The 24,387-nt window shown below is 34.4% G+C and overlaps 1 long non-coding RNA gene across 2 annotated transcripts in view; it reads right to left on the bottom strand.

The window, feature by feature from the left end:
- Window positions 1–502: 502 nt before the first annotated feature.
- The window catches only part of LOC137218100 (uncharacterized), a 38,219-nt gene continuing 14,334 nt past the window's right edge, over window positions 503–24,387 (bottom strand). Inside the window, exons 2-3 of one of the 2 annotated variants that reach the window (XR_010940463.1) lie at window positions 15,037–15,137; window positions 503–718 (exon numbers count right to left, since the gene is read on the bottom strand). This is a non-coding gene — a long non-coding RNA (uncharacterized lncRNA). Of the gene's footprint in view, window positions 719–14,821; window positions 14,924–15,036; window positions 15,138–24,387 lie in introns of those variants that run through there. The other variant, XR_010940462.1, reaches the window with a different exon arrangement.

Here is a 24,387-nt window from a genome sequence, read left to right as displayed (position 1 = left end):
ATTTTATGCTCTATATATTTAAGTCCTTATTCCATCTGAATTTTATTTTGATTTGTATTTTAAAATCTATATAAGGAGACCAACCATCTGCTAACTAAAATGTACATATGTATTTTGCATTATCATATCATGATATTTGTGCCCTACAGAAACCTCTGAATAAAGCATACTACTGTAGTTGAGGGGAGGGGCGGGGGGACAGCGTGTCCTTAAAGAGAATAACTTACCATCAAGAGAAGAGTAGGTCCTTCAAGAGAAAACAGAAACTTATCAGAAAATGTTAACTTGCTGGACAAGAGAAAACACATTTCAAGCTTCTCCTTAACCACTATTCGACAGAATGCCAAGCACTTGAGAGTATTCACTTTTGACAGTCGGGGATAGAGTGTATTGAATAATTTTGATACTCACTAGCTGATCCCATGAAGATGGGCTGCTGCTTTTGTTGCTTTGGAAAACCATAAATATCTATTTAAAACTCAGTTTGTGAACATCTGTGGTTAAGTTAATCAGATATTTTATCAACGTTTCTTCATGCATTCTCAGTTCCACGAGGTGAAAACGTGCTTCATTTTTACCCCCTCAGTCCACCATTCACCAGAGGAAAGTTCTCCTTCGTTTGCAGCATTATGTTTTTATCAGATCGAATGTTGGGCAATTATCAGCTTCATCTTGACTTGTGTCTTCAGAAATGTTGAAAGGAATCCAAAACTAGTAACTGATAAATAACTATGTCACTTTCTGGATTAAAAAAAAATCTTGTAATTTGTAAAAGTGACTGTTTCATGAAGTTATAATTTTCTGTAGATTGGATTTTATTTTCCACCTTCTTTCACTTAACTATTCTCTCATCACACCTAGTTTCTATTATTTTCTTCTGAATTCTGAGAAAAACTGAGTATGTATGTATGCCGAGGATGTATTTCATTGCATTGATTTTCTAAGGAATATAACTTGCTGCTTACTGCTATCACAATGATTTTTAATTTGATAATTCTGTTTTTAATCAGGAATAATAATTTCTTTATAATCTCTAGAATAATAAAGAGGCAATGATAGCTTTGAATCAGGTCGAAAATGGAGTGGTGGCTAGACTCTGGGTTTCCGGGGTTCTAGGTATGTCCCAACCACATCTGGGGCTTCCCATGTCTAGAGGTGCCTCAAGCAAGGAGGGCTTAGCTCACACTTGGAAGTCCCCTATTTACTTTGTCATGTTCCCCAGGGTGGGAGTCAGCTTGCTGAACGCCTTCCTGTTTGCACCAGAGAAAACATAAGAACGCAAGTTTTTGCCTATCCCCATCTCTGCATCAGGTCCAAGCCATTTTCCTAGAGATATGGTAACCATTCTTTGTTCCATAACCCTCATTTGAAGCCACTTCTGACCTGCAATGAAGATGAATAAAGAAAACCTGGACCATTGTTCTACATCATGGACCACAGCTCAGATTTGGACTGTTCTTGCACATGGACCAGTAAAATGTATAGGACCTTAAGCCCATGTTCTTTATTTGCATCAAATGATGACCAGTAGACTGATTTTCCATCACTTTTCTTGTAGCAGGAGATGAATTAAATAAATAACTTAGGTAAAAAAAGAAAAGGAGAGAGAAAAAGGTAAAGATAAGAGGAAGACCATGTCTCACTCCCCCTTTTCTTGTTGCCCTAGATTCCATCCTTCCAAGCAAGGAATCATAACATTATATATATATATATATATATATATATATATATATAACATATATATATAACATATATATATAACATATACATGCACATATATATACACACATGTTATTTACGTTTTGTGAAAATAAACATTCTGCACACTATATAAAAGACAAAAATTGATCAGTTACAATTAAAGTTCCCACTACTCAGCACTGTGCAAAGAGAAAATTGGAAAAATCAGTTTGAGATTAGTTCTCACTTTGATGCAATGGTCTCAGCAGAGATGGATCTAGAGGAAGTGTAAGGTGGCAGGTCTTCTATGATGAACGGCTTATTAGAGGAGAGTATGAATTGGTAATATAAAACATGTGATTTCAGTTCACAAGACTGATATAATTTGTGAGGTGAAAATAGCTAAGAATTTTTCAAAAATAACGACAGACCCCAAACCATAGATCAAGGACTCAGAGGAGTCCAAGTGGGATAAATAATAAAAAAACTTTTACCTGGCATGTTGTGTTCAAACTACAGAAAATCAAAGAAAAAATCTTGAAACACACACAGAGAAAAACACCACCTTACCTATGAAGAAAGAAGTATAAGATTTATAGCAGACTTCTTGTCATCAACAATGCAAACAAAAAGAGAGTGGAGTGAAATATTTAAAATGTTGAAATAAAGAAATCACCAAGCTAGAATTCTGTATTAAGGAAAATTGTTCCGCAAAAATGAAGGAGAAATAAAGACTTTCTCAAATGAACAAAAATGAGGAATTTTTCACCAGTAGATCTGCCTTTCAAAAAATGTTTAAAGAAGTTTAATTGTTTTAAAGTTTAGAGAAAGAAAATGATGCAGGTTAGAAACTGAGATCTACGTAAAGAAATGAAGGGCATTAGAGAGGGAACACATAAAGGTAAAATAAACCCTTTTATTTTTATTTTTCTTACTTGATTTAATATATAAGTGTTCAAACTAACAACAGAAACAATATATTGGATGAGTATAGCTTATTGATAAGTGAAATGAGTGACATCAATGTTAGAAGGGATGAATATGAAATATTTTAAGGTACCTACACACTCATAAAATAATATAGACCTATTTAGAAGTGGACTTATAAATACATGTTGTAAATACATGTTGCCATCCTTAGGGCAACCACTAAAATCATTTTTTAAAAAGAAGTATAACTGATTTGTTAAGAAATGAGAGAAAACAGAATCATATAAAATGCCTAATTAAACCAGATAAGGCAGAAAAAGGGTAGAATATTAAAAAATAAGAAGTGCAATGAATAGAGAACAGTACAGAAAGGGGAGAGATTAATCCAACTACACACATAATCACTTTAAATGTGAATGGATTAAATGCAACTATAAAAATTAAAAACAGAAAATGACAGAGGGGATAAAGAAAAATAACTGACTATATGTTGTCTGCAAGAAACCCACTTTAAAAAGAAAGACATAGATTATAAGTAAAGTGATGAAGAAAACTATACCACACTAACACTAATGAAGGGAAAGCTGGAGTAGCTATATTAATGTCGGGCAAAGCAGACTTCAAACAAGGAAAATTATCAGGGATAGAGAGAGGCATTACATAACCATAAGGGAGTCAATTTTCTAAGAAGACTTAATCCTTAATGTGTATGTGCATAACAGCAAAGTACCAAAATAAGTGAGGCAAAAACAGATAGAATGGCAAGATGAAATAAACAACTCTATTATTATAGTTGGAGAGCTCAACAGACCTCTATCAGTAATTGACAGATTCTGCTTACAGAAAATCAGTGAGCATACAGTTGAACTGAACCACCATCATTATCAACTGTATCTAATTGACATTTATAAAATACTTATCCAACAGCAGAAGAATACAGTCATCCCTTGGTATCTGAGGGGGATTTGTCCCAGGAGCCCCGGCATATACCAAAATCTGCTGATGCTCAAGTTCCTCATATAAAATGTAGTAGTAAAATGAATGGAAATTTCAATCCAAGTTGATTGAATCCACAGATGCGAAACCCAAGAATTTGAAGGGCTGACTATATGTTTCTTAAAAACAATCCAGGTATAAGTGGACCTGCCCAGTTCAAACCCATGTTATTTAAGAGTCAACTGCACATTCCTCTCAAGCTCACATGGAACATTCACCAAGATACATCACATTCAGGGACAAGAAACACACCTCAAACACATTTTAAAAGAATTGAAATCATCCAAAGTATGCTCTCAGAACACAATGGAAATAAACTAGAAATCAACAACAGAAAGTGGCTGGAGAATCCCAAAGTATTTGGAGATTAAACAAACAACACACTTGTAAATAACACATGGGTCAAAAAAGAAATGTCAAGAGATATTAAAAATAATTTGAACTTAGTGAAAATTGAAATAAAACCTATCAAAATTTATGAGTTGCAGTGAAAGCAATGTTTAGAGGGAAATTTATAGCATTGAATGCATATTTTTTAGAAAAATAAAGATCTAAAACCAAAAATGTAAGCTTTCACCTTAAGATACTAGAGAAAGAAGAGCAGTATAAACCAAAAGAAAGAAGAAGTAACAAACTTAAAGCAGATATTAATGAATCTTAAAATAAGAAATAGAGAAATATCAATAGAGACAATGAGAAAATTAATGAAACAAAAAGGTGGTTCTTTGAAAACATTAATATAATCAATAAACTTCTAGCCAGGCTAAGAATAAATATAAAGACATAAGTTACCAACGCCAGAAATGAAAGAGGGACCATCATTTAAAAATATAGTAGACTATTATGAAAAACTGTATGATCCCAAATTTGACAATTTGAATGAAATGGACTAATGCTTGAAAGACACATCATACCAAAACTGACACAAGGAGAAATAGATCATCTTAATAGGCCCATATCTATTACAGAAATTCAAACAATAATTATCCTTCCAGAAGAGAAAGCGCCAGGCCCAGATTTTTTCACTGGTGAACTCTACCAATCATTTAAGAAAGAAATGATCCCAAATCTCTTTAGTATCCTCCAGAAAAGAGAAACAGAGGGCACACTTCCTCACTCATTCTTTGAGACCAGAATTACCCCAATAACAAAACCAGAAAAAGACAAGAAAACTACAGTCCGATATATCATGGGTAGCTGCAAAAATCCTAACCAAAATTATAGCTCACTGCATCCAAAGATGTATAGAAAGAATGTTCTCCATAACCAACTAGGATTATCCCAGGTATTCAAAGCTGTCTAAACATTCAATAATCAATGTAATCCATTGCATCAAAAGGCTAAAGAAGAAAATTTTGCAGCAGTATTACCTCAGATATGTTACCTTGCATTCTCGTGTCTCATTTTTCACATTTATAAAGTATGGTTTATAATAGGACACACCTCAAACAAGGCAGGCCGTGAGGAGTAACTGCTGATTCTTTTTTCTCATTCATTTTAGGAGGAGACCACCAAGCACTAGTCTGAATCTAGCAGAGGAATCAGACATGGCTGTCATAGAGTTCAGGAAATGATGGTACAGAGATACAAATACAGGCCTGGAATACAGTAGGAAATTGCTAAGTGTTTGTTGAAAGAGTGACAAAATGAACACAATACTATGGGGCCTCAGATGAGGGGCAGCTAACTCTTACTGGTAGTTTCATGAAAGACTTCTTGGCAAAAGTGATTTTTGAGCAGGTCTTGAAGGATGCATAGGAAGCTGTCCAAAGGAGATGTATATACCAAATTTCATAGTCAAAGAGCAAGGGGAGTCCCAAGTGACAGCAAGCGAGGCAGTGAGGCCAGGAAGAGCTGTAATGCCCCTCCCTCCCTCCTTCCTTCCTTCCTTCCTTCAGGTTTATGGCTGATATAGATTTAGGGCTTTATAGTTGTTGAGATTATCTGGTCTGGGAAACTTGCATTGTATCTGTTTTTGTAATATAATTTTCTTCCCATTGTGTAACATAGCAAGACTTCAGGTACTCAATCTAAACGTTTTGTATTTGGGCTGAGCTGACATTCTGTTTTAGAAATACCACTCTAATATTTAGGTGTTATATAGTTATGAGCACTGTTTACTATTGTCTGCTCTCATTTGCCAGGTTCTAAGTTCTACCAGTTGTTACATATTTAGAAAATCACAAGATAAAAATACTAATTTTGATGCGAAATTTTGGCCAAGTGTAGACAAGAGTATCCATTTGATATGACTTAAAAATCTTCTGCTTTTACTTTTATTTTCTTTTGCCTTTATTTTGACTGTGTAAATATTTCCAAAATTTTGATATTTTTACAAAGAAAAAAATACATGTATAGTTCCATCCATTTTGTAAGTAGACTTTTAATTTTGTGTTTATTTCCAAGACTTCTTCTCTGAACACCACCATTTTGTCATTGAACTGTCCAAACTATGTGAATTAAAAAATTTTTTGATTATATATTTATTAGTAAACTTTATTTTTTAGAACAGTTTTAGATTTACAGAAAAATTGTGAAGCTGGTACAGAAAGTTCCCAAATAGTTCATATTCAGTAGCCTCTATCAAAGCATCGTACATTAATATGGTACACTTGTCACAATTAATGAACCCAAATTGTTAATTATTAAATAATTATTAACAAGTTCCAAACTTTATTCAGATTTGCTTAATTTTTACTTAATGCCTTTTCTCTCTTCCAGGAACTCACTGAGGATACCACATTACATTTAGTTGTAATGTCACCTTAGGCTCCTCTTAGCTGTGACAGATTATCATACTTTTATTGACTTTTGATGACCTTGAAAGTTTATTTTTTAATTTTTAAAAATTTTAGTGAAGTGTAGTTGATTTACAATGTCATGTTAGTTTCAGGTATACAGAACAGTGATTCAGTTTATATATATACATAAACTGAAGTTTATATATATATATAGATTTCAGATTCTTTGGCCATATAGGTTATTACAAAATATTGAGTATAGTTCCCTGTGCTATACACTAGGTCTTTGTTGGTTATCTATTTTATATATAAAATATATAACTATGTATATGTTAATCCCAACCTCCTAATTTATTTCTCTTCCTCACCTTTCCCCTTTGGTAACCATAAATTTGTTTTCTATGTCTATGGGTCTATTTCTCGTTTGTAATTAAGCTCAAATGTATTTTTGTTTTTCAGATTCCACATATAAGCAATATCATATGATAACTGTCCTTCTCTGTCTGGCTTACTTCACTAAGTATGATGATATTTAATCCATCCATGTTGCTGCAAATGGTGTTATTTCATTCATTTTAATGGCTGAGTAATATTCCATTGTATATATACCATATCTTCTTTGTCCATTCATCTGTCAGTCGACATTAGATTGCTCCCATGTCTTGATTACTGTAAATAGTTCTACGATGAACATCGGGGTGCTTGTTTCTTTTTGAATTATAGTTTTCTCTTGATATATGCCCAGGAGTGAGATTGCAGGCTCATATGGTAACTCTATTTTTAGTTTTTTAAGAAACCTCCATACTCTTCTCCATAGTGGCTGTACCAATTTACATTCCAAACAAGAGTGTAGAATGGTTCCTTTTTCTCCATCCCTCTCCAGCATTTATTGTTTGTAGAATTTTTGATGATGGCCATCCTGACTGGTGTGAGGTGATACCTCATTGTAGTTTTGATTTGCATTTCTCTGATAATTAGCAATGTTGAACATTTTTTCATGCACTTTTTGGCCATCTGTGTCTTCCTTGGAGAAATTTTTATTTAGGTCTTCTGCCCATTTTTTGATTGTTTTTTTTTTTCTTTTTTGATATTGAGCTATGTGAGCTGTTTGTATATTTTGGAGACCTTGACAGATTTGAAAACTGTTCAGGTATTTTGTAGAATGTTCTTAAATTGAGAGTTGACTGATGTTTTCTCATTAGACTGGAGTTTGGGATTTTGGGGAAGGAAAACTATAGAAGTAAAGTGACACTTTCATGTCATATCAAGGGTACATATTATGAACATGACTTAGCACTGTTGATGTTGACCTTGACCACCTGGCTGAGGTAGTGTTTGTCCAGTTTTTCCACTATAAAGTTTTTACTGTTGAAAAACTTTTATTTTAACTGCCTCCTTTCCTTGCTTATCTGTAAACTGCCACTCCAATTACATTCTTACTTTTCAAAAATAACACATATAAAACATGGAGAATACAAATGTATCAAGAAAACTGAAATTACTAAAAACCTCCCCACAAACAACACATCAAAATATTCTCAATTTTTTTTCTGAACATAAACAGCTAAGATTAAGTTATCAGTTTTCTAGGGTGATTACTATCATAATAGTAGTCATGGGAAATTTCCCATATCTAATGGAATGTTTGGTTTAAAAATAATTAATCCATGTTGTGAAATCTAAGAAATTTGCTCCAAATGGAAAAAAAAAGCTCATCTTTTTGCCCCCTTCAACACATCTGCATTTTAGCAATAGTAATAGCTACCATGAATTTCAATGAATCTTACATACCAGGTATCATGTTAAGTACAATGCACATACTATCTTCTATAATACTCAGAGCCATCCTTTAATTATTTCTCTCATTTCACAAAGGAAACACCTGAGTTTTGTAGAGGTAGAATACATTGTCTCATATCATAGTAAGTATGCAGCAGAAAACTGAGTCAAACAGAGCAAAAAAACTAATTTCTTTACCACTCTTTTATATGACATCTTGCCTTTTGGTCCTCTGTTCACCACTAGTACATTTAGAAACTACAACTGAACTGTATTGCTGATTATTTTAGTCATATAGAGTAGGTCGACATGATAGTGCCCTGAAATGTAGCAACTGTAGGTACAATTATTGTATGTGAACTATACAGTTCAGAGATTATAGATATACTTTTATACATTGAATACTTAAAAACTTCTGTCAGGGTCACTGGCTAGCTCTAAAGGGGAAACCCAACTTAAAGGAAGTGTTTGATTATTTTCTGCCTCTATGCTAGAATGAAGTTCTATGAGGGCAGGGAGAGAGATCTATTTTATTAAGAGATCGATTCCTAAATCCTAGAAAAGTTCCTGGCATGAAGATACAACGTTAAACATTGCCAAATATTTGTGAGGAAGTATAAACTTAATATAGAGTTATTTTTCAATGTAATGCTACCAGATTTTACTCCTATTTGTACAGATGAACAAAACCACAGCAACAAAATACTGCCTTCATAGAGCTCAAATTTCAGTAACTCATAATCATTCCTTCTCATTTCGCTGAGGATCCTTTCAATTTATTCATTTCTAGTGATATTTTAATGGAATTGGTTGATCTCAATAAAGTATAGTCTTAATTATGTTGAGCTCTTAAGAATACAATGGCCACTTCATTTCGTAGTTGTGAATATCTTCACAACAAAAAAGAGTATTTAACATATTTTAATCCTGGTTGGAATAAATGAAATGAAATGTGCAATACAAAATCATTTACAAAGCTCTTTTAGGAACTAAAATTTTGTTTCCATTTTGGTTTTATTCAGCTAAGAAAGTTAATTTTCTGTTCTGAAGTGCTGTGTGAAACAGGTTATAAATGAACTGAATTTCATAAGCCAAATGAACCTGCAATTCTTGTCCAAGTTTAAATAAAAATGTGGTATATAATACACATGCAATTAAAATAGTGAAATTGTGCAGCACATATATTATTGGCTCTACATCTAAATACATATATCATACAAAATTGCAATCCAGAGGTACAGTGTACTTATAGATGGAATTATGTCTCCCCTAAATCCACACATTGATGTCCTAACATCCAATGTGCCTGCATTTGGAACTAGGGACTTTACGGAGGTAATCAAGGTTAAATGAGATCATAAGGATGGGGCCCTAATCCAATAAGACTGGTGTTCTTATTAGAAGAAGAGAAACCAAATAAAAGGTCATATGAAGACACAGAAGGCAGGAAGCCAAGGAGAGAGGTCTCAGGCAGAAGCCAAACTTGCCATCACCTTGACCTCTAGCCTCCAGAACTGTGAGAAAATACATTTCTGTTGTTTAAGTCATCCACTCTGTGGCATTTTGTTATGACATCCCTAGTTGCCTAATACCACTGCCTAAACCCTAAAGACACAAGGAAAAAATCCCCTAAGGAAAACTTGATAGTGCGTGTAGAAAGCTTTTTTCATATATTTAATAGTTTTAGGGTTTATGCGTGCATGTGTGTGTGTGTGTGTGCTTGAAAATACAGCTCATGCAATATATACATTTATATGTATATACACACACATATACCCCAAGCAACTTAAAATCGGCAATATGTATGCTTTTTTTTTGTATGCTTTTTTTATTTTGTATATTTAAGAATGAATAGATATTACTTTATAGGTGTTATACAAATGAGCCAAAGATGTCCCCTGTTTACTGTGGTCCCCATGTTTTTACTTCATCACAGTAGTCTAGACTGTTAGCTCAAAAGCCTACTGGTGCTACACTCAAATTCTTACACATCCAATTGCTTTAAATATAGCCCCAATAGGCCTATTTTTAGTCATTTAGAAGCCAGTCTTCTCTGCAAACCCCAAGAAACTGCACCCAACATCTACTAGCCATAAATAAGGTAAACCATGGCCCTTTAAAGATCCCAAGTCCCTGCTGGCTTTGAAAGCTCTCTGACCCAGGCATCACCTAGACACTTAAGCCTCCTCTCCAGCTCTCTTCCCCAGTCATTTATTTGTCCTCTTCCCTTTATGGATGGTGGACCTAGGCTGCTGTGTCTAAGAGGTCTCCTGCTGTGAGGGATCTCCCCTCACATGCACCCTGTCCAAGTGCTGCCCACAATGCAGCTCTTTGTGTGCTACTGCCATCTCCTAGCATATGTCTTGTCCTTGATTAGCCACCCAAATCCTTTAATTCAATGCAATGGGTATGAGTATCTTAAATATGGATAGGCTTGTAGTCAAACTTAGAAATACATATGAATCAAATAGAAAGCAAACATTTATTAGAAGTGGCAAAGCTCTCATAAAGTACAACTATCTCATAAGGGTGTTGGGAGGAGTAATTAATGTAAAATAGAATAAAGCTCAAAACACAGAAAGTACCTAATGATATTAAGCAAATATTAATAATCTTGTCAATCTAGACTCAAAAATATGGATCTAATTTATTCATCTTTTTTTGCTCTGCTAACTTTTTATTATCATTTTATAACTTATTCAGCAAACATATTTGAGTACTTTCATTGTGTCAGGTCACTACATGGTAGGAATTTTCCATAATTGTTCCTCTTAATTTAAATAGAGTATTTCACATGGAACTCTTTTATTATATAAAGAGAATTTCCTGTCCAGATTAGTCAATTTTAATCATAAATCATTTAAGAGATTGTTCTATAATCACTGAAAAAAGCTGACTAAATACATGTAGATTAAATGAGTTTAAAGTCATTAAAGTTATAATGTAAGCGAAGATGATTCTAGGACAACTTATAAAAGCCTATGCTTTCCTTCCATATTATTTCCTTTTGTGATCATGTTTACTATTTCCTTTTGGTTTGAGGTTTCTAGGGTACTGAATACACTGGTTTCTTTGATTCTTCAATTTTTATCAAAACTTATCTATTATGGCTATTTTTCTATAATGTATTAAAAAACATCAAACCCAAAATGTATAAGAATTTTCGTATGTTAAATTCCTTTGGAAACGAGAGTCAATGTAAAAGACCCATGGATTCCAAGTTGTGTCAGCACCTTGTGTCCAGGAATGTGTTAAACTTTATCTCAATTAACAGAGATGTTTATTAAAAAATTAATAGCAGTTAACACTGCTGTATGATATATCAGAGAGTTGTTAAAAGAGTAAATTCTAAGAGTTCTTATCACAATGAGCATATTTTTTTCTTATTTCTTTTCTTTTTATTGTAGCTATATGAGATGATGGATATCAGCTGAAACCACTGTGATAATCATTTCAGAATACATGTAACTCAGACCATCATGCTGTGTGCCTTAAACTTATACAGTAATATATGTAAATTATTTCTTAATAAAACTCGAAAAGAAAGTAAGTGGTGGTTTTAAAAATTTACCAAATTGAAATTTACTAATGGGAAACTAGAACAGCAAAATAATAAAATAAAAGTTCCCACATGGCAGTGTGAATTTTCTCTTTGCTACCTCTCTTCAAATATCAATATTTAAGCCTTTGAAGAGAAGCTTTATAAACAACTTAAGTGTGTTTAAAAACATAGAACTATTGTGGTAGAAAGTCCTTTATATTTTGATTACATCATGTTCAGACTGAAAAACCAATAATTAAAGATTAGATAATTAGGAGGTTAAAAATCTTCAGGTTTGGGGGCTGTTACTGAATTGCAATGCTTAAAAAGGAAGTTTGCAAATAAGAAGATGCTGAAGTGTACCAGTACGAAAGTAAAGTAAGGAACAATCTATGTGACCTTGAACTTGGTGACACATTTTTAGACGCAATACCAAAAGCACATTCCATGAAAGAAAAACTTGGTAGGTTGGATTTTTAAAATTAAAAATTTCTAAGCTCTGAAGTAACCTTTTAAGGGAATAGAAAGACAAGTCATACATTGGGATAAGCTATTTGGAAAACCCACGTCTGATAAAGGTATTGTATGCAAAATACAGAAAGAAATTTTAAAACTCAACAATAAAAACAAAATTAAGGCAAAATATCTGGATACCTCACCAAAAAGGACATACAGATGGCAAATAAACAGGAATATGCTGAAAATTATTTGTCATTAGGGGACTGCAAACTAAAACAACAAAGAGATATCACTACACAACCATTAGAAAGATTTTAAATCCAAAATTTTAACAATACCAATTGCTGACATGGATGCAGAGCAACAGGAACTCTCATTCACTGACGGCGAGAATGCAAAAGGTTCAGCCACTTTGGAAGACAGTTGGCAATTGCTTACAAAGCTAAACATACTCTTACCACACAATCCAGCAGTTATGCTCCTAGATGTTTACTCAACTTATTTTAAAACATATTCACAAAACCCCTGCAGACTTCAGGTTTTTGATCTACATGAAAGAAGCTTGGAAGTCACCACCCTGTCCTAACAACCAGTAAAACGCTGAACAGACTGGAAAATCAACAACTCTTCTTGAATTCACAACAGAGGGGGAGGACACAGTGCAAACTGCTGTCTCCAGGACTGGAAAGTCAGACAAGTGAATACAGAGAGTCATGACTCACCTGAGCAGAGTCTGGCGGGCAGAAACTGGCAAGGGAACAAGTGCCGGAGCAGGAAAACCTGAACTGGAATTGTCTAATTGCTGGAGTCTCAGTGTGGACAATCCTGACGGTTAGAAACTCCAGGGGAGCCCAGTCATAGTGGGGCTCCCACACTTTAGTGAGTTTTACTTCCAGGAGCTCAACTGGATTCTCACAGTTAAGTGTCAGAGAAAAATCCCCTTGTGCTGTCAGCAGCAGGAAGGGAAGAGGAACCATTTTGAAATACGCCAGAGAGCAGGCTGTTCTACTTAACAAGGCCCGCGCTCAGGAGAAGTTAATTAACCGGAGTCTAATTGGCTGCGATATTAGCAGAGCCTAGCTCACCTGGGAGAAGGGAAATACCCAACTTTAGTCAGCTGTAGCCTTCCACATAGGAGCGGGGGAATACACAGCTCTAGCCCACTTGAGCCATCCTCATTCACCTAAGGAGAGAGACAAAAACTGAAAAACACTCGTGAAGCTCCAGGGGCACTGGCCCACTAAACAACTGAGAGCTAGTTATTAGAGATTACAGAATTATAGGTATAGAATTATAGAACACTTCCCCTCCCGCCACACCTTACCAGCACATTACTAACGGCCTGTTTACAGCAGTTCTTTGTTCAAATCTGGCTGTCAAGAAAAATTACAAGGCATAGTAAAAGGCAAAGAAAACACAAGAGGTAGAAGGAACCACACATCGCAGGGATTGGGAATGATCATACCAGGATTTTGAAAGAACTATAATTAATATGTTAAGAGCTCTAACGGATAAACAGCATGCAAAAACAGATGCATAATGTCAGCAGAGAGATGGAAATCCTAAGAAAGAACACTAGAAATGCAAAACACTGCAACAGAGATGGGAAGAAAGCCTTTGATGGGATTATTAGTAGACTAGACATGACAGAAGAGAGAATCTCTAGAATATCCAAAGTCTGTGGGACAACTACAAAAGGTGTAACATACACGTATAAGAATACCACAGGAGACAATAGAAAATAACAGAAGAAATATTTTAGACAATAATGACTGAGAATTTCCCCCAAATTAGTGTCAGTCACCAAATCACAGATCCAGGAAGCTCAGAGAACATCCAACAGAATAAATATCAAAAGATTACATGTAGGCATATCATTTTCAAACCATAGAAAATCAAAGATAAAGATCCTAAAAGACACCTTCATGCAAATATTTATAGCAGCTTTACTCATAATTGTCAAAAATCAGAAGTAACCAAGATCTCCTTTTAACAGGTGTGAATAAACAGTTGCGGTACATCCCAACAATGAGGTGTCATTCCATGAGAAAAAGAAATGTGGTACCGAACATGAAAAGATATGGATAAATCATAAATGCATATTGCTAAGTGAAAGGAGCCAGTCTGAAAAGAATCATGAAAAATTGTATGACACTCTGGAAAAGGCAGATCTATAGAGATCATTTTAAAAAGTCAGTGGTTGCCAGGTGTCTGGGGACTGAGAAGTGTTAAATAGGTGAAGTACAGAGGATTGTTTAGGGTAGTGAAAGTACCCTGTATGATACTGTAGTGGTGGATACACGATACTGTGCATCTGTTAAAACCCACAGAAATTTACAGCACCAAGAGTGAACCTTAATATACATAATTTAAAAAAACATTCATTTAGATACTCTGGAGAATCCACAGTGGAACACAGAATGTGACAAAACACCTAACTGTATTGCAAGTATGAACTAACTTCACTTAAGACGTTTTGGGGAAAATGGTGTTGACCTAAGTACTGTGGAACTGCGCGGAGGCTGTAAAATGAAAGCCAAAGTAAACTATATAAAAGCGCTGTAAAAAATTAATGAGCAGACACTTTGCTAAGAGAAAATAACTCAGATAATATACTTACTCGAATTAAAGCATAACATCATTGGTATTCCCAGTCTCTGGCTGAACTGGCACTGAATGGCTCACCCTGGATTGTCACATCTGTTGCCTTTGAAGTCCGTGAAACACCAGTGTCTCAAGCACATGTTTAAGGCTTTACTTGAGATTTCACATACACTGATCTCAGGGACAAATTTACCTGAAATGGGATTTTAAAAATGTATAAATGTATTAAAGCCACGCAGGATCTTTACCTTTGTGCTGCCTGCACTCAAGTTGCAGATTCCCTTAAGACTCTCAATGTACACTTACCACAGCTGATGGGTTCAAGCAGACGTGTTGGTTGCAGAAGCTCAGAGACGAGAGAAGTTGAAGAAACCTGCAGAGATTTCTTGGAACCCAGCTCCTATTCACTAAAACCAATGACAAATGTAAAGCAAATAGGAGGTGACGAAGGTTGCAAAGACATTCATTGTTTATGTTTTCTCTAGTGTGTGCTGATTGCCAAGAGTCCGTTCCCTCTGTCATCCATTCCCCAATACGGCATGAGTTAGAAATTTTATCAGTAAATGGTTTCACTCTCAATGTTCAACCTGTTCTAACAGACCGTTAAAGACAGTTTTTAGATTCACAGCTTGTCATCATTTGTCTATACCTGTGGCAAGGAATAGGGAATAAGATGGTCTCAGCGCTTTTTGCGCATTAAACTAAGGTGACAGATGCTGTGTATCAGAATGATCAGGTACATAAAATTCAGAGACCCAACTGGCATGCTGTAGTTATTTGGATTTTATTTTTAAAATGTTCATGATAAAGGGTTATAAGTTCAATATTATAAAGTCAGGTATACATTCTAATGAAAGGAACTACATGAATTAGCAATATGCACAATACAACTTATTCTTTGATCCGGATTTTTAGAATTCATGTTATGTTTATCAATTTATACATTAGAGTTTTTCTATTTAAATACAGTTAAACAGAGCTATAATAAAAAGCATGATGTTTTATAATTGGGATGAGCTTTCTCAATAGGCAGAGGGAAGGAATGTGACTGACATCTTTATTTTCTTCTATGTGTAAAGGAAAATCACTTTATTTTGACATGCCTCAGTATTAAAATCAGCATTATAAAATATTCATTGTAATCCCTAATTTTCATACTGATAGTCAAGATTTAACAGAAGTTATAAGAATTGCACTGATATAGATTTATGGTACTCCAAATAAACATCAAATATGGGCTGTGAGCTAAAATAGCCTATGTCATACTGCTTAGGTCAGCTTCAGAAAGACACAGTAGATTTCCAGAATTCTTCAGCACTCTAAAATACGCATTGTAATCCCTAATTACAATGCAGATACAAGTCTGTCGATGCCCTTTCACATAAAACTCCTTTAATCGCTGCTTCAGATACTGGCAAATCATGATTTACAATTAATGGAAATTTAAAATTACACAATTATTAATCAAATAGTGTACTATCAAGCAGGATGGATTAAATTATGATGTGATAATTTACAATCACAAAATCTCACTGGATTAACACAGTCACAATTTATTTCTTGCCAATTAAGCATATCTATTGTGGTACTGCAGGGGCTTTCTGCTTGTAACTGTCACTCAGGAAGCTAGGGTGATACAGACTCATTCTGGACACGTAATTCTACAATATTGCAGCAGGCAAAAGGTTAGATGGCAAGTTGCACCTGTATTTCAATTTTTCCAATTGGAAATCCATATAATACTCTGTTCACATTTCACTGGCCAAAGCAAATCACATGGCAATTCTTAATTTAAAGATAATGGAAGAGGAATAAACCTGGGATGATTCCAACACCAATCATAAGTGCTACAATTATTGAGGAGGCCTCCCAGTGCACTTCACAGGCATACCTATGTTAAATATATTCTATCCATTAGCTTCAGCTGAGTGCCCAAAGAAAAGCTGGAGCTCTTGGCAATCAAACTACTACATGGTAAAGATTACAGTCAGCAAATTACCCAGGGCTGGCCCGTGACTGTTCCTGTAGGTAAAGTTTTCTTGGAATCAGCCATGCCCACTCCTTTAGGTATTGTTTATGGCTGCCTTTATACAACAACAGAAGAATTATGTAGTTACAAAAAACTCTGTATGGTCTGAAAAGTCTAAAATATTTACTCTTTGGAGTTTTAAAGAAAAATTTGCTGGCTACCAGTGTAAGTGCATTCATGACAGATGATAAAGATTTTATTTTTGTTTCTTCCTCATTTTTTCTTTCAGTAGTGCTTGTTTCTGATGTAATACTGTACATGTGAAAATTCAAGGAGGTCCCCACAGGAGTCTACATTATTGATTAATGAGTGTGAAAAGCATCAATCCATATTTACCACCAGAAATTACTGAGAAAGGTTGAGTTTGTAACTGTGAAAGGATAAATATGAAGTTATGCATGCCTTTTGGTAAACACAGTATTTTTATATATCTTTTGTGTATTTTTAATTAAAAGTTATTTCATTAATAGTTACTTTTTCATTTTTTTCTATCGTGGCAAAATCCACAATTCTTATCACTTCAGCTCTGTGGCATTAAGCGTACCCACATTGCTGCGCAACCATCACCACCATCCATCTCTAGAACCTCTCCATGCTCCCCAACTGAAATTCTATACCCATTAGATACCAACTCCCAATTTCCTCCTCCCCACAGCCCCAAGTAACAGTATCTGTCTCCATGAACCTGAGCACCCTAGCTATTCCTACACAAGTGGGATGTTGCAACATTTATCCTTCTGTGACTGGCCTACTTCTTCTAGCATAACATCTTCAAGGTTCATCCTTGCTGTAGCACATGCCAGGATTTCCTTCTCTTTCAAGTCTGAACAATAGTCAACAGTATGCATAAACTACATTCTGTTTATCCTTTCTTCCTTGGATAGACACCTAGGTTACCCCCACCTCCTGGCTACTGTTAAAAATGCTGCCAGAACATAGGTGTACAAGTGGCTGTTCAAGTCCCTACTCCAACCTCTTTTGGGTATATACCCAGAAGTGGAACTGCTGGATGACATGGCAATCGGTGTACAATTTTTGAGGACTAGACAGTCCTCCAGAGCCACTGCACCATTTCATATTCCCATCAGCAAAGCACAAGGACTCCAATTTCTGCATATCTTTGCCAACACCTGCCATTGTGTTTTGTTTCAACAACAGCCATCCCAAGTGTGTGAGGTGACATGCCATCCTGCTCTCAGTCTGAATTTCCCTAAAGATTAGTGATATTTAATATCCTCTCATATGCTCATGCACTACCCATACATCCTCTTTGGAGAAATGTCCACTCAATTCCCTTATATTTAATTGGACTGCCCTGTATTTTTATTGCTGAGGTGTAGGACATCTTTTGGTATTCTGGGTGTCAATCCCTTATGCAGTATATGATCTGCAAATATTTTCTCCCATTCTGTAGATTACATCTTCACTCTGTTGATAGTGTCCTTGGGTGCACAAAAGTTTTAAATTTTGATGAAGTCCAACTTATCTATTTTTTCTCTTGCTGCCTGAGCTTTCAGTGTCATATCCAATAAAACATGATCAAATCCAATGTCATGAAATTTTGCCATGTTTTCTTCTAAGAGTTTGATAGTTTTAGCTTTTACATTTAGGTCTTTGATCCATTTTCAGTTAACTTTTATATAGGTTAACAGCATAACTTCCTTTCTTAATGCATGTAGATCATCTTCTCCCAAAACCACTTGTTGAAAAGATGTTTCTTTCCCCATTGAATAGTCTTGGCATCCTTGTCAAAAACCAGTTGACTACTTGAGGTCCCTTTAAATTCCATGATAACATTAGGATGGGTTTTTCTATTTCTGCAAAAAAAAAAAAATCATTGTGATTTTAATCGGTATTGCATTGAATCTGTAGTTTACTCTGGGTAGTGTTGACATTTTAACAATATTGAATATCCCAATCAATGAATATGGGACATCTCGCCATTTATTTGTGTCTTTTTAAAATTTGTTTCTTTAATTTCAGTGTAAATATTTTTTCTACTTGGTTAAGTTTATTCCTAAGTATTCTATTCTTTTTGACGCTATTGTAAATTGAATGGTTTTCTTAATTTCCTTTTTGATTGTTCATCGTTAGCATACAGAAATGCAACTAATTTTCGTTGCTGATTTTGTATCCTATAACTTTGCTGAGTTCATTTATTAGTTCCATTTTTTCTCTTTTTCGGGTTGTAATTGTTTTGGTTTTCTACATATAATGTCATGTCATCTGTGAACAGAGATAAGATTAATTTTTCCTTTCTGATTTGCAACGTTTAACTTTCTTTTTCTTGTCTAACTGCCCAGGTTGACTTCCAGGACTATGTTGAATATAAGTGTTGAAAAAGAACATTCTTGTTTTGTTCTTGATATTAAGAGAAAAAGTTTTCAATCTTTTATCATTGAGTATGAAGTTAACTATGAGTTTTTCATATACGGCCTTTATTATGTTGAGGTGATTTCCTTCTATTCCTAGTTTTTAGAGTGTTTTTATCATGAAATGTGTTAAATTTTGTCAAATGCTATTTCTTAATCCATTGAGATGATCATGTGTTTTGTTCTGGTTTGGTTTGGTTTTTTCTGCTAATGTGATGTATCAATATTACACTGATTGATTTTCATATGCTGAACCACCCTTGCATTCCAGGAATAAATCCCACTTGGTCATGGTGTAAGTAAACAGAATGTTTATGGGGAAATTTAACAAATCTTTTTAAATTATAAAAATTTTCAAATATTTACAAAAGAAGAAAGGTCAATAAATCTTATGAATTCATCATCTAGCTTAAAAAAATGTTTTAAATCTATCCCCTAATATTTGTTATTTAAACCAAACAACTTTAAAGTTAATATGAATCTCAAAAATAGTAATAAAAATATTTCTTACATAAACACAATCACATTAGCACTTGTTACAAATTTAATTATTTATTAATGTTATGTAATAATATTCAATTCATAATCAATTTCCTTTACCTTCTAAAAAATGTATTTTCACAGTTTTTGATCACATCAGAATTTTAAAAAATCACGCAAAATCCTCCATTTTAATTTTTTGTTTTTCAATTCTATTAAAATTTTAAAGAAATGTAGGCAATTATTCTATAGTACACTCCAAATTTTGGATTTTATTGATTGTTTCCTTATGAGGTAGCTTAACTTTTTCCCTGTTCTCCATATTTTCTCAATATTTTAGTTAGATATAAAGGTTTGAATATATTAAACTTCAAAAATTTTGTCAAGAATACTGTGTAGGGCTTCCCTGGTGGCGCAGTGGTTGAGAATCTGCCTGCCAACGCAGGGGGCACAGGTTCGAGCCCTGGTCTGGGAAGATCCCACATGCTGTGGAGCAACTAGGCCCGTGAGCCACAACTACTGAGCCTGCGCGTCTGGAGCCTGTGCTCCACAACAAGAGAGACCATGATAGTGAGAGGTGCACACACCGCGATGAAGAGTGGCCCCTGCTTGCCACAACTGGAGAAAGCCCTCGCACAGAAAAGAAGACTCAACACAGCCATAAATAAATAAATAAATAAATAAATATTAAAAAAAAAAAGAATACCGTGTAGATAATTTTGGGTGATTCAATTGCATAACATGGAGAAGCATAATATGTTTGTTTGTCTCAGGACTAGTGATTCTAATCAGGAATAAGTCTAGATTAGCTGAGGCCTGAAGCTTTTACAATTTGAAGTCTCTTCTTTAACAAAAAGGCTACAGAATTACAAAAAAAGTGACAAATATAAATGTTTAGTTAGAATAGTAAAGAAATTACAGACACAAAAATTAAAATTCATAAAACCTAACTAATTTCTTTAAACATCATACACTGTTCTGGCCCCTCCCAGAGCTTGGAAGTGACATATGCAAATAAGGGAACCTGAAGCTGAAGCTTAATTACCTTCATGGTAACCTGCTTCTGATACTAAGATTGATTACTGCATTCCAGTCATGACATAACTCCTTCTTTATAATTCTTCCCGTTAGCATTCCACCTTAGTACAATGGTAACAGCCATCATGACTGTTGCCTAAATCCATTATTTCAATATAGATTGCGAAAAGTTATTTAAATTTGATCATTTCTTCTCCATTTTTGAGACAGAATGCATTTTTAAGAACAGTGACCCTCAGAGCTATTTGACTATCTAAAATACAGTTCCTACCATAAAGATCATAAAATGTGTATTTCCTTACCATTATCTATTTTGAGAGTAATGAGTTGATGTTTAAGCAAACTCTAATGATTTTATCATTTTGATATGTTACTTTTTTCTTCTTTTTATCACTATCTCTATGAACTCATTTTCTACATTTAGAGTTTTAATCAACTGTGAGGTCATTAAAAAATTTTTTTTAACTATCTTATCATTGGCTTAAAGATTCTATTCAAGCTGACTGACTCTTGGGTCCTCTTGACATGACCCCATCAGTTTCGAGTAGCCAATTTTTCTGGTGTTTTAATATGTGTTAGATTCACCTTATACATTTCCTGCCTCAAACACAGAACCAGTCATTTCCCCCAAGCAAATCCCAGGCCCCCTTAATTGGGTACATTATACTACAGACAACAATCTTGTCATTGGGTAATATATCACTGTAAAAAGTGGCATCTCCTGCTTCTTTACAAAAATTACATTTCAAATTATATCACACCAGACCAAGTAAAATGATTGCCTGCAGTCTACTCTGATATAATTGTATTAGTAAATATAATTTGGATGTATTTTTCTTTTGACTCTCAGAAAACTTGCATTTCTAACCAGATACCCAACTCACTATTTTTATTTTTAAGAGCCAAGGATTACTACATTGGTTTAAAAACTAGTACATCTTCTATAATAGGGTTACAAACAGAAAAATACCTTCTGAGTTTACTAAATATAGACAAATCATATGTGGTGATATATACAAATTATGTGTGTCTAATATTTTATACATAATTTACTTATGGCTGAATAAATAGATATTATCATGGCTTAGCTGCAAGTTACAGTTTTCTTATTTCTAATGACAAGTCCTATAACAAGAGAAAGTCAAGGATATTTCTGTACATAAAACGTGTAGCATTTTTCCAAAACTCTTCCCCTCTGTTGAATTAAGTAAAAATTGCAGTTTTACTTAATTCAACAGATCCTTGACTAACTGGCCGTCAGTTCCACTGTGAATGTGACATTCAATAAGCTACAATTATAAATCCTTAAGAGTCTTCTTATTATTGAAAGGAAGGTGAACACAAAAAAAATAACATTATATTTTTACATTTAACCAAGATTATTGGTTCTTTGCAGCAAGGTTTTCAGACAATAAAAACAACTGATGTCATTTATCTCCAAATATCTTTTACAGAGCAGGGGAACTAATGTTCTTTTGTTCTGCTGGCCAATTTCCTTGCTGTTGTGTAAACATTAGTTTACTTTTAAATAAAAAGATTTATAAAAAGAAAGAAGGAAACAATTCATATTGACTATATGTTCCTTTCCAGGTAGACTGTATTTTCTTCTACTCCACAGCCAAACTTATTGAAGGAACTATCTGCATATAATTTTTTTTTCAAAGGATCACCTAAACACTACTCAACTATCAACTACAGTTTGGCATCGCTCCTCTTGCTCTATTAAAAGTGGTCTTTGGAGGACCCCACCAAACCCCACGTTGCCAAATCTAAGGATAACTTCACCATCAGTGTCTTACCAGAAATGTCAGTACTTGATTTTTCTCAAACTCCACTCTGATTTCCAGTTCAACACAAGCCCTGGGCTGCCTTCTTCTTCCAATCCTTCACGACTGTGGTAATAAATACTTTTACGTCCTAATATTGGTAATCACGATCACCGTCTCTCCCTTTTCTTAAATAGTCATGTTAGGAGTCTATCAATTTTATTAACTTTTTTCAGGAAAAACAACTTTTGTCTCTATTAATTGTATTTATGTTGAGTAGTTTCTTTTTATTTCACTGATTTCTTTTCTCACTCTTTATTTATTTTGTATTGCCTGGGACAGTTATACCATATACTGTAATTATTTTGGCTTAATACAGATAGTTGTTCTTCAACTAAATTAAGAGCAGGAAAAATGCTGGGGTTTTGTTAATAACAACAATTTCTGTTTTCATTTCGTCTATACATGAGTTCCAATGGGCGGTGTTTCCCTTCAGCCTGAAAAACATCCTTTAGTATTTCCTTTAATACCATTCTACTGGCCAGAAATTCTCTCAGCTTTGGTTTTCCTGATTTTGTCTTTCTTTATCCTCATTATGATTGGATATTTTCTCTGTAGATTCTGAGTTTGGTTTGTTAGTTGTTTTAAGCTATATTACACATTAAAATCTAGAGGATTCTCACATAACCATTCTCTGAATAATTTTGGTGGCTAGTTAAGGTGCTCTGACCCACCGCCAACATCCCGGGCTCAAAGACTGGAGGCCCCTTGTAATAAAATTACAGAGGGATCTATGATTGAAAGTAGATCTCGGAGGGGGTTATGTCCCTACCACAGTGGATCAGACTCCACTGAAGGGACTCCACTGCAGTTAAACTTCTTGGCTTCTAGAACCAACTTTGTCTGTCCCCTTCCACGTGGACTGTGTCCTGAAGCCAGTTCCCATGAAGCATGTTTAGGAGTTGAGCTAGTTTTCAGAAAACTTCTCTTGATTCTTGGTGTATTGTCAGGCCCACTCTCCAGCCCCCACTACCTTTGCCAGCACTGGACAGTTTCCCCCTTCTCCTCATGCCTTGTTTGTACATAAGTTTCTCCTCACAATCAATAAATAGTTCCAAGTTTGTAAACAAACAAACAAGGAAATACTTTCACATTGGCATAAAGGTCACAGCATAACTCTAAACATTGATTTCAAATTGGAATCACATTGAATTTTAATATAATTTTGGAAAAATAGACGATTTCATAGACATGTTATGTTCCCATCAAACAATATGGTACATTCCTTCCCTTTGTTATGGTCTTGTTTTATGTCCTTCAATAAAACTATTACTTTCTTCATAAAAGTTGGGTACTTTCCCCTTAAGTTTATTCCAAAGTATCATAGCTTTTCTACTGTGTTGAATGGATTATTAAAAAATCCTATTACTACTTCTAATAGGAAAGACCTAGTTATAAATTACATTTTACATCCCTTCAATTTTCTTAGATCCCTTAATAGATTTTTAAGAATTGACTTGTCTCTTAGTTTTGGTAGGTACAAAAATACATCATCAAAAAGATATATTTTATCTCTTCATTTTTAAAATTTATAAAGATTATTTCATGTTATCTTATTGGTTGTAACTGAAAATTTATAATAATATTGCACAATAATGTGGATGCTATCCCCCTCTGTCTTAATCCTGGTTTCTCTCTGTCTTAATCCTTAATCTCTCTGTCTTAATCCTGGTTTCTCCATGCTGAAGATTTAGAGACCTGTTATCTAAAGTGTTATCTAAAGTTATCTAAAGTGTTGCTTGCTATTAAAATTGGATAAAATTGGATAAAATTGGATAAAAACAAATTTCAAATGGTATCAAGAAATTTGCCTGGATATTAGAGAAAATATTAATGTTTTATTTTATGAGATGTATTGATAGTATTACTGTCACTGAGCTAAATTTTCAGTCTTGCAATATATTCCAGTTTA

Source organism: Pseudorca crassidens, unplaced genomic scaffold, assembly GCF_039906515.1.
Source record: "Pseudorca crassidens isolate mPseCra1 unplaced genomic scaffold, mPseCra1.hap1 Scaffold_164, whole genome shotgun sequence".
Classification (NCBI taxonomy): Eukaryota; Metazoa; Chordata; class Mammalia; order Artiodactyla; family Delphinidae; genus Pseudorca; species Pseudorca crassidens.
This window is presented reverse-complemented; position numbering and strand designations above follow the sequence as displayed.